This window comes from Oryctolagus cuniculus, chromosome 19 (genome assembly GCF_964237555.1).
Source record: "Oryctolagus cuniculus chromosome 19, mOryCun1.1, whole genome shotgun sequence".
In the NCBI taxonomy this organism is placed as follows: Eukaryota; Metazoa; Chordata; class Mammalia; order Lagomorpha; family Leporidae; genus Oryctolagus; species Oryctolagus cuniculus.
In genome coordinates, this window is record NC_091450.1 from 59,218,994 (window position 1) to 59,235,423 (window position 16,430).

The 16,430-nt window shown below is 57.1% G+C and overlaps 2 protein-coding genes across 2 annotated transcripts in view; both read right to left on the bottom strand.

The window, feature by feature from the left end:
• LOC103346492 (uncharacterized) overlaps positions 1-16,430 on the bottom strand; it is a 149,414-nt gene continuing 132,984 nt past the window's right edge. The window contains exon 11 of the mRNA XM_070063799.1: positions 1-16,430. This exon is cut by the window's right edge and continues 34,261 nt beyond it. The gene's annotated coding sequence lies outside the window, so the exon portion shown is untranslated.
• Positions 1-16,430, bottom strand: part of LOC127490233 (uncharacterized) — an 18,661-nt gene continuing 2,231 nt past the window's right edge. Inside the window, exons 1-2 of the mRNA XM_070063798.1 lie at positions 16,093-16,430; positions 1-6,271 (exon numbers count right to left, since the gene is read on the bottom strand). The exon at positions 16,093-16,430 is cut by the window's right edge and continues 2,231 nt beyond it. The gene's annotated coding sequence lies outside the window, so the exon portion shown is untranslated. The remainder of the gene's footprint in view (positions 6,272-16,092) is intronic.

Here is a 16,430-nt window from a genome sequence, read left to right on the forward strand (position 1 = left end):
TGACAGAAGGAGACGGCAGCTTTATTATGCTCACCACGGCCCTGACACGAGGCACATAAGGTTGATGCTGGGCTGGGCAGTGACCAGGCCCCGAGAGTCTCAGGTGTCCCTGCACGGCCCCTCAGCCAGCCTTGATGGTGGGGCGGCTCCCGTGGATGCAGCTGTGGTCTAGGGTGTCTGTGCCGGATGCAGAAACTTCCCCGGCACTGGGCACAGGCCTGCTGCAGCACGTCTCCTCCTGCACCCCTCTCGGGAGCATCGGAACCTGAGGACTTGAGGAAGCAGCCTCAGTCAGCGCCTGCCCCAGCCCAGCAATGCTCAGAGGACCGGGACGGGAACTGCCCACAGAGCCAGCCTCGGTCAACACCTGCCCCAGCCCAGGGATGCTCAGAGGCCCCGGGATGGGAACTGCCCACAGAGCCAGCCTCAGTCAGCACCTGCCCTAGCCCAGAGATACTCAGAGGACCGGGACAGGAACTGCCCACAGAGCCAGCCTCGGTCAGCACCTGCCCCAGCCCAGCGATGCTAAGAGGACCGGGACAGGAACTGCCCACAGAGCCAGCCTCGGTCAGCGTCTCGCCAGCAGCCCAGTGACTCATGGTAGCCCCATGGGTACAGGTGTACAACTGGGGGTGCACACGAGGGGACAGGGCTGAGCTGGGGGTACAGAGGGGACAGGGCTGAGCTGGGGGTGCAGAAGGGACAGGGCTGAGCTGGGGTGCACACGAGGGGACAGGGCTGAGCTCGGGTACACAGGAGAGGACAGGGCTGAGCTGGGGGTGTAGAGGGGACAGGGCTGAGCTGGGGGTACAGAGGGGACAGGGCTGAGCTGGGGGTACAGAGGGGACAGGGCTGAGCTGGGGGTGCACAGGAGGGCACAGGGCTGGGGGGGGCAGCCCCATCCTGGGGGTGTGCAGCAGGGATCAGGCTGTGTGTGGCAGACAGTGGGGCTTGGTGGTTTTAGCCCAAGCTGGACCCTGAAACATGAGACTTCACAGATCTCACGTCAGCCAGATGGCCAACTCCTTAGGGAAAAAGGATCTTTTAAATGTTTGATGTGGGGGGGCGCTCTTCTACCCTTCTCCATGTGTCCACGATGGCACGCACTGGGCTGGGGACTTGATGCAGCCCAGGGTCTGCACTAGCAGGAAGCTGGAATCGGGAGGCAGAGCCAGGAGGACCCAGGTCCCCTGACATGGGACACGAGTGTCCTAACCGGCACCGCACCCACAGGCCAGTGCCTGCCCCAGAAAAGCTCTTTGCAGCTGGCAGCTCCCAAGGCCCGTGCTGGTGAGCCTGGCATGGCAAGGCCCCACCCCCGAGCAGCAATCAGCCCAGAGGGAACACGCAAAAAAATCGCAGGGCACAGGGGCGGGCACGGGGCTCAGCCTACCCAGCTGGTGTCCTGGGGGACACCACAGACACGCAACCCACAAAAAGCAGCTCCAGTATGTCTCCCCAGACGCCTGGCTGGAGGGGGTGACCCAAACACACACACTGCTCCTAAAATAGCATCAACAGCAGCATCAAAGAAACTTCCGGAGAAAGGATAAACCCTCAAGGCCAAGAACGGAAAGCACGCAGCTCTGATGCCTCAGAAGCTAAGAGGCTCATGGGTGAGTGACAGTGGACGGCAGGTCAAGGTCAAGCTGTGAGGGGCAGGAAGGCCACGGAGGTCACTGTGGAAGCTCTAGGCAGAGGAGCTGCTCCAACAGGTCTCAAGTCTAAGTAACCACTCCTGAGGCCAGCACCAGCAGGCATAGTGGGTAAAGCCACCGCCTACAGTCCCGGCATCCCATCCAGAGGCCAGCTCGAGTCCCGGCTGCTCCACCTACGATCCGGCTCCTGGCTACAACCCGGGAAAGCAGCGGAAGATGGCCCAAGTCCTTGGGCCCCTGCACCCGCACGGGAGACCTGGAGGAAGCCTCTGGCCCCTCCCTGGCCTCATATCAGCCCAGCTCCAGCTATTGTGGCCAACCGGGGAGTGAACCAGCAGATGAAGATTCATTCTCTCTCTCTCTCTCTCTCTCTCTCTCTCTCTCTCTCTCCAACTCTTCCAATGAAATATAAATAAATAAATAGCTCCACGGGCCAGGGTTGGGCCCAGCAGTGAGGCTGCAACCTGTGCATCCTGAATCCTGTGGTAGCTGGTTCAGGTCCTGGCTGCTCCACCTCTGCTCCAGCTCCCTGCTGATGGCCCGGGAAAGCACCGGAAGATGCCCAAGAGCTGGGGCCCCGGCACCCACATGGAGAGCTGGATGGAACTCCTGGCTTTGGCTTGGCCCAGCCCCAGCTGCTGGGGCCATCTGGAGAGTGAACCAGTGGATGGAAGCTCTCTCTGTTTGTCTCTCCCTCTCTGAAACGCTTCCAAATAACACAATAAATCTTTTTAGACAGACAGAGTTAGGCAGAGAGAGAGAGACAAAGAGAAAGGTCTTCCTTTTCCATTGGTTCACCCCCCAAATGGCTGCTACCAAAGGCGCCCTGTGGCGATCTGAAGCCAGGAGTCAGGTGCCTCTCCTGGTCTCCCATGCGGGTGCAGGGCCCAAGCACCTGGGCCATCCTCCACTGCTCTCCCGGGACACAGCAGAGAGCTGGCCTGGAAGAGGGATAACCAGGACAGAATCCGGCGCCCCAACTGGGACTAGAACCCAGGGTGCCGGCACCGCAGGCGGAGGATTAGCCTAGTGAGCCGCAGCGCTGGTCCACGATCAATCTTAAAAGGAAACAGACCAGGAGTCTCTCCAGTGCCAGAAGACTTCCTGCAGGCAGCAGGAGAGGGCGTAATAGATGAGTGTAGTAGGCAGTGGTGAGCTGGGGGCTTGGGGACCGTGATGTCGTGAGAGCATAGCACAAGGGACAGTGGTGTCCTGAGAGCACAGTGCTGGGGGCTGTGGTGGAGCACAGTGCTGGGGCAGTGGTGAGCTGGGGGCTGTGGTGGAGCACAGTGCTGGGGAAGGTGGTGAGCTGGGGGCTGTGGAGGAGCTCAGTGCTGGGGGCCATGGTGAGCTGGGGGCTGTGGAGGAGCTCAGTGCTGGGGGCCATGGTGAGCTGGGGGCTGTGGTGGAGCACAGTGCTGGGGCAGTGGTGAGCTGGGGGCTGTGGTAGAGCACAGTGCTGGGGCTGTGGTGAGCTGGGGGATGTGGTGGAGCACAGTGCTGGGGCAGTGGTGAGCTGCGGGCCATGGTGGAGCACAGTGCTGGGGCAGTGGTGAGCTGGGGGCCATGGTAGAGAACAGTGCAGGGGCAGTGGTGAGCTGGGGGCTGTGGTGGAGCACAGTGCAGGGGCCATGATGAGTGGGGGTCATGGTGGAGCACAGTGCTGGGGGCTGTGGTGAGCAAGGGGCTGTGGTGGAGCACAGTGCTGGGGCTGTGGTGAGCAAGGGGCTGTGGTGGAGCACAGTGCTGGGGCTGTGGTGGAGCACAGTGCTGGGGGCCATGGTGAGCTGGGGGCTGTGGAGGAGCTCAGTGCTGGGGGCCATGGTGAGCTGGGGGCTGTGGTGGAGCACAGTGCTGGGGCAGTGGTGAGCTGGGGGCTGTGGTGGAGCACAGTGCTGGGGCTGTGGTGAGCTGGGGGATGTGGTGGAGCACAGTGCTGGGGCAGTGGTGAGCTGCGGGCCATGGTGGAGCACAGTGCTGGGGCAGTGGTGAGCTGGGGGCCATGGTAGAGAACAGTGCAGGGGCAGTGGTGAGCTGGGGGCTGTGGTGGAGCACAGTGCAGGGGCCATGATGAGTGGGGGTCATGGTGGAGCACAGTGCTGGGGGCTGTGGTGAGCAAGGGGCTGTGGTGGAGCACAGTGCTGGGGGCTGTGGTGAGCAAGGGGCTGTGGTGGAGCACAGTGCTGGGGGCTGTGGAGGAACACAGTGCTGGGGGCTGAGGTGGAGCACAGTGCTGGGGCAGTGGTGAGTTGGGGGCTGTGGTGGAGATCAGTACAGGGGCAGTGGTGAGCTGAAGGCTGTGGTGGAGCAAAGTGCTGGGGCAGTGGTGAGTTGGGGGCTGTGGTGGAGATCAGTACAGGGGCAGTGGTGAGCTGGGGGCCGTGGTGGAGCACAGTGCTTGGGCAGTGGTGAGCTGGGGGCCGTGGTGGAGCACAGTGCTGGGGCAGTGGTGAGCTGGGGGCTGTGGAGGAGCACAGTGCTGGGGCAGTGGTGAGCTGGGGGCTGTGGTGGAGCACAGTGCTGGGGGCCTTGGTGGAGCACAGTGCTGGGGCCGTGGTGGAGCACAGTGCAGGGGCCGTGGTGGAGCACAGTGCAGGGGGCCATGGTGGGCTGGGGGCCGTGGTGGAGCACAGTGCAGGGGCAGTGGTGAGCTCAGGGCTGTCGTGTCCTGAGAGTGCAGTGCAGGGGACAGCTCACCGCGGCCACCGAGCTCACTGCCACCCTCTGCACTGAGCTCCCGGGGGCCAGACCCCAGGCAGGGGTAGAACACCTCTGGGAAACCTGGTTAGCCTAAGAGAAGCCCAGACAGGGACCGCGGGGCCTTCCTTAAGGCCTGGGCAGACGACCACTGAAGGCAAGATCCACACGCACCTCCCAGGCAGCCAGCTCAGAGCGGGGTGGAAGGCGATGTTTGCAGTGTCACAGCAGGGCCCGAGGTGGGGCCTCAAGTCCTCATGTCCCTGCCTCCCACCCCAGACCAGGTGGAGCTCCCAGCTCCCAGCTGTTGTGGGTGTTTGGGAGTGAGCCAGTGAACGGAGCTATCTCTTTCACTCTTTCCAATAAATAAAAATGAAGCTAAAAAACAAAACCACCCCCTGCGATCACACACACACAGGACACTCCGTATGGCATCAGGGTTCCACATGGCACCTGCTGGGGTCACTCTCAGGAAACCGGCCGTCCCCCCCCCTTCCCAGGGAACCAGGGGTGCAGCCCTGCACCTGCTCCCGACTCTTCCCAGGGTGGCGTCTGCAGTCCCCATTCATGGGCTGGCCGACCACCACGTCTGCCTCTGCCCCTTCTCACCGGGATGAGGTTGTGACACAGCAGGCTCACCAGGACCCAGGCATCCTGGCCCTCATCTGGGAGCCTGGGCCACACTCCCCTCCCCCCCTTCCAGAGCATGGGACCCCCTACCATCCCAGCCCTCCAGGGCCAGGCCCCACTACCCTCAATGCCCTATAGGGCCGGACCCTGCTCCACTCCTCGTCCTCCTGGGCCTAGCCCTGCCCCCTTTTTGCCCCCCAGGGCCGGGCCCTGCTCTTCTCAAAGCCCTACAGAGCAGGACACCGATCTCCTCCTCACCCTCCAGGGCCTGGGCACCGCTCTCTCCTTACCCTCCAGGGCCTGGGCCCCCTCCCATCGCATCCCTCCAGGGCCTGGGCCCCCTCCCATCGCATCCCTCCAGGGAAGGGCCCCACTGCCCTCAACACCCTTTAGGGCCAGACCCTGCTCTACTCCTAGACCTCCAGGGTCTGGGCTCCACTCCAATCCTCACTCCCCAGGGCCTGTACCCCACACCCCTCCTTGCCCTCCAGCACATGGTCTCCACTTCAATTCTCTCCCTTCAGGGCATTGGCCCTGCCACCCACACTACTCTCCAGGGCCCCCAGGGCCGGACACTGCTCCCCTCCTTGCCCTCCAGGGCCTGTGCATGCTCTGCTCGCTGCCCTCCAGGGCTGGACCATGCTTCCCCTCCTGGCCTTCCAGGGCCGGACCCCACTTCCCTCAACACCCTCCAGGGCTGGTTCCTGCTCCACTCCTAGACCTCCAGGGATTGGACTCCATTCCCCACGCTGCCATCCATTGCCTAGCCCAACTCCCCTCAACGCCCTCTAGGGCTGGTTCCTGCTCCACTCCTAGACCTCCAGTATTGGACTCCCCTCCCCACACTGCCATCCATGGCCCAGCCCCACTCCCCTCAATCCCCTCAATGCCCTCTAGGGCCAGACCCCGCTACCCTCCTCACCCTCCAGGGCCTTGGCCCCAGTCCCCTCCTTGCCCTCCAAGGCCAGTGCCTGCTCTCCTCCTCACCCTCCAGGGTTGACCTGACACTTTCTTGTTGAGAAAAATAAAACAGAGGAAAAGAGATAATATTGCGGGGAACCGAACCTTTTATTCTGTAACAGGGTGAGATCCAGAAAGGTCTCTGGACCTTGGACAATATCTGCTTTGATTTGGAAACATTGCTCATGGCTTGGTGAGGTCTGAACAGTGAGGCTGTGAGCATGAAGTGACCTTCGTCCTTTGTCCTATAGACTGTGTCCTTTCGCGTATGTCCTATGTCTTGTGTCCTGTAGGTCCAAGGTCCAGAGACCTTTCTGCAGCTAACCCTGTTACAGAATAAAAGGTTCGGTTTCCCACAATATTATTTCTTTTCCTCTGCTTTATTTTTCTCAACAAGAAAGTGTCAGCTCAACCAGTGGTGGGTGAGGAGGAGAGCACGCACTGGCCTTTATCCTTTGTCCTTTAGACTATGTCCTTTCGCCTATGTCCTATGTCTTGTTTCCTGTAGCCTCTGTCCTGCGTCCTGTGTCCTGTTTCCTGTGTCCTTCAGCCTGTGTCATGTAGACTGCGTCCTCTATGTTGTAGCCTGTGGCCTATGTATGCATTTAGTATCCTGTGTCCTGTGTTTGGTATTCTGTGTCCTATATCCTGTGTCCTATGCAGTCTGGGCTATGTCCTGTGTCCTGTAGCCTGTGGCCTCTGTGCTGTAGCCTGTGTCCTGTGGCCTATGTCTTGTGCCTTGAATCCTGTAGCCTGTGTCTTATGTCAGTGTTCTGGGTCCTGTAGCCTGTGTATTGTGTCCGGTAGTCTGTGACATTAAGTCACAGGACAGTGGCCACAGGCTACAGGACAGAGGCCACAGGCTACAGGACATAGGCCAAAGGCTACAGGAGACAGGACAGAGGACACAGGACACAGGCTACAGGACACAGGCCATAGCCCAGATGACACAGGACACAGGATATAGGACACAGAATATGGAACCCAGGACACAGGCTACAGGACACAGGCTATGGGACACAGGTTGCAGGACACAGGATATAGGTGATAAGCTACAGGGCACAGGACACAGGCTCTAGGACACAGGACACAGGACACAGGACAGAGGCCACAGGACAGTGGCTACAGGACACAGGCTACAGGACACTCTGTCCTATAGCCAGTGTCCGGTGTCTTGTTCACTCTTTCCTTCAGCCTGTGTCGTGTAGCCTCTGCCCTGTGTCGTGTAGCCTGTGGCCTGTATCCTGTGTTCTGTAGCTCTGTCCTGTGTCCCATAGCCTCTGTCCTGAGCCTCTGTCCTGTGTCCTGTGTCCTATGTTGTGAAGCCTGTGTCCTGTGTCTTGTAGACTGTGGCCTATGTAAACATCCTGAATCTTGTGGCCTCTGTCCTCTAGCTGGTGTCCTGTGTCCCCTAGCCTGTGTCCTGTGTCCTGAGCCTGTGGCCTGTAGTTTTTGTCCTAGTGCTGGTGTCCTCTTTGCTGTAGTCTGTGTCCTGTGTCCTGAAGCCCGTTTCTTATAGCCTGTGGACAATGTCCTGTAGTGTGTGTCCTGTGTTCTGTAGCCTGTTCTCTGAGCTCTGGGGCCTATGTCCTGTAACCTGTATCCTGTGACATTTGTCCTATGTCATGCAGCCTGTGTCCTGCAGTCTGTGGCCTATGTCCTGTGGCCTATATCCTGTAGCCTATGGCCTTTACCCTGTAGCCTTTGTGCTGTGGCCTCTGTCCTATAGCTGGTGTCCTGTGTCTTGTTCCCTATTTCTTTCAGCTTGTGTCGTGTAGCTTGTGTCCTGTGTCGAGTATGCTGTGTCCTGTAGCCTGTAGTCTGTATCCTTTAACCAGTGTCCTTAATCTGTGGCCTGTGTCCTATGTTGTGTATCCTGTGTCCTGTAGCCTGGCTCCTGTAGCCTGTGGACTATGTCCTGTAGCCTTTGACCTGTGTCCTGTGTCCTCTGTCATATAGCCTGTGTCCTGTGTCTTGTTTCCTGTGTCCTGCAGCCTGTGTCATATAGCCTGCGTCCTCTCTCTTGTAGCCTGTGGCCTATGTATGCCTTGAGTATCCTGTGTCCTGTGGTCTGTAGCCTCTGTCCTGCCTCCTGTGTCCTGTGTCCTATGTCTTGTATCCTGTGTTCTAACTACTGTGGCCTATAGTGTGTAACCTATGTCCTGTAGCCTGTGTTCTACCCTGTGTCCTGGGTTCTGTGCTCTGTGTCCTGTATCCTGTGTCCTATAGCCTCTGGCTTATGCCCTGAATGCTGTAGCTTGTGTTCTATCTTGTGTAGCCTGTGTCCTGTAGCCTGTGTGCTGCAGCCTGTGTTCATGTTCTCAACCCTGTGTCCTGTGCTCTGTAGTCTGTGTCGTATATCCTGCAGCTCTGGCCTTTGTCCTGTGGCCAGTGTGCTGTACACTTTGGCCTCTGTGCTGTGCCCAGTAGCCAGTGTCCTCGTCCTTTAGCCTGCTCATGTAACCTGGGTCCTGTGTCCTGTATCCTGAGTCCTGTAGCCTGTCCCTGTGTCTTGTAGCCTGTGTCCTCTGTCTATGTTGTTTAGCCTTTGTCCTGTCTCCTGCAGCCTGTAACCTGTTCCCGTAGCCTGTGGACTATATCCTGTAGCCTGCAACCTGTGTGCAGTAGCCTGTGTTCTGTGTTCGGTATTCTGTGTCCTATGTCCTGTGTCGTCTGTGCTATGTCCTGTGTCCTGTAGCCTGTGGCCTCTGTGCTGTAGCCTGTGTCCTGTGGCCTATGTCCTGTGTCTTGAGTCCTGTATCCTGTGTCTTATGTCCTGTGTTCTGGGTCCTATATCCTGTGTATTGTGTAGTAGTCTGTGACAAGTCACAGGACACAGGCTACAGGAAGAGGCCACAGCATACAGGACACAGGCTACAGGACAGAGCCACAGGCTACAGGACAGAGTCCACAGGCTACAAGATACAGGATATATCCCAGATGACACAGGACACAGGATATATGACACAGAATATGGAACCCAGGACACAGGCTACAGGACACAGGCTACGGGACACAGGTTGCAGGACACAGGACATAGGCGACATCTATAGGACACAGGACAGAGGCTACAGGACACAGGCTCCACAATCTAGGACACAGGCCACAGGACAGTGGCTACAAGACACAGGCTACATGACACTCTGTCCTATAGCCAGTGTCCTGTGTCTTGTTCCCTCTTCCTTCAGCCTGTGTCGTGTAGCCTGCGGCCTGCATCCTGTGTTCTGTAGCTCTGTCCTGTGTCCCATAGCCTCTGTCCTGTATCCTGTGTCCTATGTTGTGAAGCCTGTGTCCTGTGTCTTGTAGCCTGTGGCCTATGTACACATCCTGAATCTTGTGGCCTCTGTCCTCTAGCTGGTGTCCTGTGTCCCCTAGCCTGTGTCCTGTGTCCTGAGCCTGTGGCCTGTAGTTTTTGTCCTAGTGCTGGTGTCCTCTTTGCTGTAGTCTGTGTCCTGTGTCCTGAAGCCCGTTTCTTATAGCCTGTGGACAATGTCCTGTAGTGTGTGTCCTGTGTTCTGTAGCCTGTTCTCTGAGCTCTGGGGCCTAGGTCCTGTGGCAGGTGTCCTGTGACCTTGGCCTTTGTCCTATGTCATGCAGCCTGTGTCCTGCAGTCTGTGGCCTATGTCCTGTGGCCTATATCCTGTATCATGTGTCCTTTGTCCTAAATTCTTTGTCCTATGTCCTGTAGCCAGTGGCCTTTACCCTGCAGCCTTTGTCATGTCTCCTGTGGCCTCTGTCCTATAGCTGGTGTCCTGTGTCTTGTTCCCTCTTTCCTTCAGTCTGTGTCCTGTAGCCTGTGTCCTGTGTCCTGCATCCTGTGTCATGTGTCCTGTAGTCTGCATCCTTTAACCAGTGTCCTGTAATCTGTGCCCTGTGTCCTATGTTGTGTATCCTGTGTCCTGCAGCCCGGCTCCTGTAGCCTGTGGAGTATGTCGTGCAGCCTTTGACCTGTGTCCTGTGTCCTCTGTCATATAGCCTGTGTCCTGTGTCTTGTTTCCTGTGTCCTTCATCAAGCATCATGTAGCCTTCATTCTCTGTCTTGTAGCCTGTGGCCTATGTATGCCTTGAGTATCCTGTGTCCTGTGGTCTGTAGCCTCTGTCCTGCCTCCTGTGTCCTGTGTCCTATGTCTTGTATCCTGAGTTCTAAATCCTGTGGCCTATAGTGTGTAACCTATGTCCCGTAGCCTGTGTTCTACCCTGTGTCCTGGGTTCTGTGCTCTGTGTCCTGTATCCTGTGTCCTGTATCCCTCTGGCCTATGCCCTGAATGCTGTAGCTTGTGTTCTATCTTGTGTAGCCTGTGTCCTGTCGCCGGTGTGCTGCAGCCTGTGTTCATGTCCTCAACCCTGTGTCCTGGGTTCTGTAGTCTATGTCCTATATCCTGCAGCTGTGGCCTTTGTCCTGTGCCCAGTGTGATGTATACTGTGGCTGTGTCCTGTGACCTGTAGCCAGTGTCCTCGTCCTTTAGCCTTTCTCCTGTGTCCTGTAGCCTGGGTCCTGTGTCCTGTATCCTGAGTCCTGCAGCCTGTCCCTGTGTTCTATGTTGTTTAACCTTTGTCCTGTGTCCTGTATCCTGTAACCTGTGTCCTGTAGCCTGTGGACTATATCCTGGAGCCTGTAACCTGAATCCCATAGTCTGTGTCCTGTGTTCAAAATTCTGTGTCCTATATCTTTGTCCTGTGTCGTCTGGGCTATGTCCTGTGTACTGTAGCCTGTGGCCTATGTCCTGTAGCCTGTGTACTATATCCTGTAGCATGTAACCTGTGTCTTGTAGCCTGTGTCCTGTGTTCGATATTCTGTGTCCTATGTCCTGTGTCTGTGCTATGTCCTGTGTCCTGTAGCCTGTGGCCTCTGTGCTGTAGCCTGTGTCTTGTGGCCTATGTCCTGTGTCTTGAGTCCTGTAGCCTGTGTCTTACGTCCTGTGTTCTGGGTCTTGTAGCCTGTATTGTGTCCGGTAGTCTGTGACTTAAGTCACAGGACAGAGGCCACAGGCTACAGGATAGAGGCCACAGGCTACAGGACACAGGACATAGCCCAGATGACACAGGACACAGGATATACGACACAGAATATGGAACCCAGGACACAGCCTAGAGGACACAGGCTACGGGACACAGGTTGCAGGACACAGGACATAGGCGACAAGCTACAGGATACAGGACAGAGGCCACAGGACACAGGACACAGGCTCCACAATCTAGGACACAGGCCAGAGGCCACAGGACAGTGGCTACAGGACACAGGCTACAGGACACACTATCCTATAGCCAGTGTCTGGAGTCTTGTTCCCTCTTTCCTTCAGCCTGTGTTGTGTAGCCTGTGTCCTGTGTCATGTAGCCTGTGGCCTGTATCCTGTGTTCTGTAGCTCTGTCCTGTGTCCCATAGCCTCTGTCCTGAGCCTCTGTCCTGTGACCTGTGTCCTATGTTGTATAGCCTGTAACCTGTGTCCTGTAGCCTTTGGCTCGTGTCCTGTAGCCTTTAACCTGTGTCCCATAGCCTGTGTCCTTTGTTCAGTATTCTGTGTCCTATATCCTGTGTCATCTGGGCTATGTCCTGTGTCCTGTAACCTGTGGCCTATGTAACCTGTGGCCTATGTCCTGTGTCTTGAGTCCTGTATCCTGTGTCTTATGTCCTGTGTTCTGGGTCCTGTAGCCTGTGTATTGTGTCTGGTAGTTTATTTCCTTTGTCCTTTTTCCTATAGCATATGTCCCGTATCTTGTGTGATGTTGCTGTGTCCTTGTCCTTTTGCCTCTGTCCTGTGTATGTGTCCTGTGTCCTATGTCTTGTATCCTGTGTTCTATATCCTGTGGCCTATAGCCTATAACCTTGTTCCATAGCCTGTGTTCTAGCCTGTGTCCTGAGTGGTTCCCTCCCCATGTGGTCTAGCCTGTGTCCTGAGTGGTTCCCTCCCACTGTGTGGTCTAGCCTGTGTCCTGTGTCGTAGTCTGTGGCCTCTGTTCTGTGGCGTTTATCTTTGTCTTGTAGTCTGTGGTCTATGTCCATTTGTCTATGTCCTGTATCCTGTATCCTGTGTTCTATGGTGTGTAGCCTGTGTCCTATGTCCTGTAGCTCCAGGCCTATGTATGCATCCTGTGTTCTGTGGCCTCTGTCCTATAGCTGGTGTCCTGTGTCCTGTGTCCCGAGCCTGTGGCCTGTAGCCTCTCTGTTCTGTGCCCTGTAGCCTGTTTCCTATGTCCTGTATCCTGTGGTTTTATCATGGATCCTGTGTTCTGTAGCGTGCAACCTATGTCCTGTAGCCTGTATTCTAGCCTGTCTCCTGGGTTCTGTATTCTTTGTCCTATATTCTGTGTTCTCTGGCCTATGCCCTGAATCCTGTAGCCTGTGGCCTCTGTCCTGGGTCCTGTAACCTGTGTTCTGTAGCCTGTGTCCAATATCCTGCACCACAGCATACAGCACACCGGCCACAGGACAAAGGCTACAGCTACAGGACATAGGCCACGGACTACAGGACACAGGCTACACAACACAAGACAGAGGCCACAGGTCACAGGCATCAGGCTACTGGACATAGGATCCAGAGCACAGGGCACAGGCCACAGGACATGGTCCACAGGCTACAAGAAAGCAGCTTCAGTACACAGGACACAGGCTACTACAAAGAGAAACCAGCTCTAGAACAAAGACTACAGGCCACAGGCTATAGGACACAGGACACAGGCTCAGGACACAGGACACAGACTACAGGACACTCGACACAGGCTCAGGACACAGGACACAGGACACAGGCTCAATACACAGGACACAGGCTAGGGGACATAGGACACCAGCTAGAGGACAGAGGCCACAGGACACAGGTTGCATACACAGGCCTGGGGCTACAAGACACTGGGCACAGGCTATACAACATAGGACACGCGACACAGGCCCGAGGCTACAGGATGCAGAATATGGAACACACGACACAGCTACAGGACACAGAACACAGGATACAAGCCATAGGACACGGAGGATAGGACATAGCCTATAGGACAAAGGACAAAGGAAACAGACTATCAGACATAATACACAGGCTACAGGACACACAACACAGGACATAAGACACAGGCTACAGGAAACAAGAAACACGACAAGGGCCACAGGCTACAGAACACAGGACATAGCCCACATGATACAGGATACAGAACACAGGACAGAAGACACAGGCTACAAGACACAGGACATAGGCCACAGGAAACAAGTTACAGGACACAAGACACAGGCTACAGGACACAGGCTAAAGGAGAGAGGGAACAAGGCACAGGACACCGGCTAGAGGACAGAGGCAGCAGGACACAGGTCATAGGCCACAGGACACATGCAGAAAGAAACAGGCCAGAGGACACAGGACACGGATTACAGGACACAGGACACGGGGTACAGGACACATGCTATAGGACACAGGCAATGGGACACTGGCTACAGGACAAGGACACAGGCCACATGAACAGGCTAATGGACACAGGACACAGGATAGAGGACACAAGCTACAGCACACAGGCTACACTCTATAGGACAAACTATAGGTCACAGGCTACAGGAAAAAAGACAGAGGCCACAGGACACAGCACACCAGCCACAGGACATAGGACAGAGGACACAGGCTACAGGACACAGGCTGCAGAACATAGGACACAGGATACAGGACACAGGGCAGAGGCCACAGGACACAGGCCTACAACACAACACACAGGCTACAAGATACAGGCTACACAACTTAGAACACAGGAGAAAGGACTCAGGCTAAGGACACAGGACAGACTTCAGGACACAGGTCACAGGTCCCAGGACATAGGCTCCAGGGCACGGGCAGGGCCCTGGCCATGCTCCAGTGACAAACCCCTCCCTCCTCCTTGCCCTCCAGGGCCATGATCCCCTCAGGCAGGGCCCTGGCCACCCTCTAGGGCTGGGCTCCTTCTCTTCTCCATGCCCTACAGAGCCAGGCCCTGCTCCCCTCAGGTGTGGCACTAGACACCCAGCAGAGCTGCCCCACTCTCCTTGTCCTCCAGGGCCTGGGCCCCACTCCCCTAGTTGCCCACCAGGGCCTGGGCCCAGCTCCCATTGCTGTCCTTCAGGGCCAGGCCCCGCTCCCCTCACCACATTCCAGGGCTGGGCCCCGCTCCCCTCCTCACCCTGCAGGGTTGGACCCTTTGCCTCTCAGGCCCAGCCCTGGCCACCCTCCAGGGCTGGGCCGCTGCTCCTCTCATGCCCTACAGAGCTGGGCCCTGCTCCCCTCGGGCACGGCACTAGCCAGCCACCAGGCCTGGCCCAACTCCTCTCCATGTCCTCCAGGGCTGGGCCCCACTAACCTCAACACCCTCCAAGTCCAGACCCTGCTCCCCTCCTCCCCTACAGAGCCACGCCCTGCTCCCCTCAGGTCCATCCCTGGCCTCACTCCAGGGCCAGACCCTGCTCCCCTCCTCACCTCCAGGGCCAGTGTTCCCCTCCTCATACTCCAGTGCTGGCACCGAAAGCCTCCTCACACCCTTGGTCTGGGCCTGCTCCCCTCCTCCCCCTCCAGAGCCAGGCCTTTCTCCCCACAGGCCCATCCCTAGCCTCCCTCCAGGGCCAGACCCCACTTCCCTCCTCACCTTCAGGGCCAGGCCCTATTCTGCTCCTGGCCTTCCAGAGCCTGGGTCCCGCACCTCTCCTTGCCCTGCAGAACCTGGGCCCCACTCCAACCTTCACACTCCAGGGCTGGGCCCCACTTCAGGGCTTCCCTCCAGGGCCAGGCCCCACTACCCTCCTCACCTCCTGGGCAGGCCCTGCTCCGCTCCTCGCATTCCAGGGCCTGGGCCCACTCTGCTCGTCACCTTCCAGGCCTGGATCCTGCTCCCCACCTTGAAACCAGAGCCTGGGCCCAGCTCAACTCGCTGCCCTCCAGGGCTGGACCCTGTTCCCCTCCTCACCCACCAGGGCCAGACCCTACTCTCCTCCTCAATCTCCAGGGCCAGGCCCTGCTCTCCTCTTCCCCCTCCAGGAGCAGCATTGGGCACCCCACACAGTTCCCCAGCACCTACCACTTCATGGCCTGCCTTGGCTGCCTCCTGCTTCCTCAGGCACACCCAGTGAAGCCACGTCTTTGTGCTGGGGCACTGGGGTGCAGCCACCAGGAGCCACCCATCATGGGGCCCCCAGCACGGTCCTCAGCAGCCTATGATTGCCCCAGGATTCTTCCTACTTCTTCTTGGGCTCCCCTGTGGTTATCTTGAGCCCTCTGTGCAGCCCCCAGGCCCCACCACACGGTCCCCAGGCCCCACCAGCTCCTTCCCTGGGCACTCCCACTGCCACTGCATCACTAGGTCACCACGTGGACCCTAGCAGCTGCCTCCTCCTTCCTCGCCCCCCCCAGCAGCCGAGTTTTAGGACCCCCCATTCTCCCAGAAGTCACCGAGTCTTTGGGGTTCCCGCAGTCCCTAGCAGTCATTGCCTCAGTCCTCTGTCACTCCTGCTGTCCCTGCATTATGTCTGAACTTGGAAATGAGGCTCTACAAAGGGGGTCTCAACTAACTCTCTTGTTGCCCAAGTGTGGAGGGTGGGCAAGTGGTCCTTGCTGCAGGACTGTTGAATGTGCAGAGGGGGAACGTGGGTGTGGCATGACGATAGAAATTTCCCCTGTGAGTCACCTTTAAGAGCATGGCTCTGGGCAGGAATGACTTCCAACATGTTGTTTGCCAAAGAAAACCCTGGGCAGGAAAACGGAAACCATGGGCACGAGTTAAGGTGCCAGGTGACTTCTTCCCAGACATGTGGGTCCTGAGTTCTTTGGGGCACACAAGAAGGCAGCTCAATGGGAGAGGCCACCTCGGTCTGCAATGCAGGCTCCTCAGTTCAGATCTAGGAGCTCTAAGTTGTCACAGGAGTTTCTCATCCAGGGACCTGGGAACTTGGGCTTGGAGAAGGAAACTCAGGGTGAGAAGACTTCCCAGGGCAGAGAGCCGCCTGAGCACAGAGTGCAGGCAATAATCAAAGACAGAATAAAGTGGGAGGAGGACAAAGAGTGTCATACAACGTGGGCCCTGTATCTTACAACCAGCATCCCACACCAATCGCTTTGAACTGGCTCAGAGACCTGGGGAATCTAAAAGATAAATGAGTATGTAGAAGATCAGGGGTTTTCCAAACACCAGAGAAGCAGTCTGCCTTACTCACCTTTCCCATGGAGCTGAGTCCATCCACGTCAGGCACCAACGATGCTGCGGGAAGTTCAAGTCCATTCGTTCTCTCACATAATCCCAACACGGATCATGAGGGTGAGGGAGAAAAAGCAAAAGTAGGTTTTTGTGAGAAAATGACACCCCTGCCAGCCAGAAGGGGGACTAAGGGAGGGGTCCAATAAAGCCTGCGTACAGGAAGTTTAACTAGGGAGTGATGTTCATGGATTAATCTTCTAAACAAAATCCAACACCATGTTCTTCTATCTTAGGAAAAGGTCATGACCCCTAACCATGCAAACATGTTTCCTTATGGCCATCTGAAAAATGCAACAA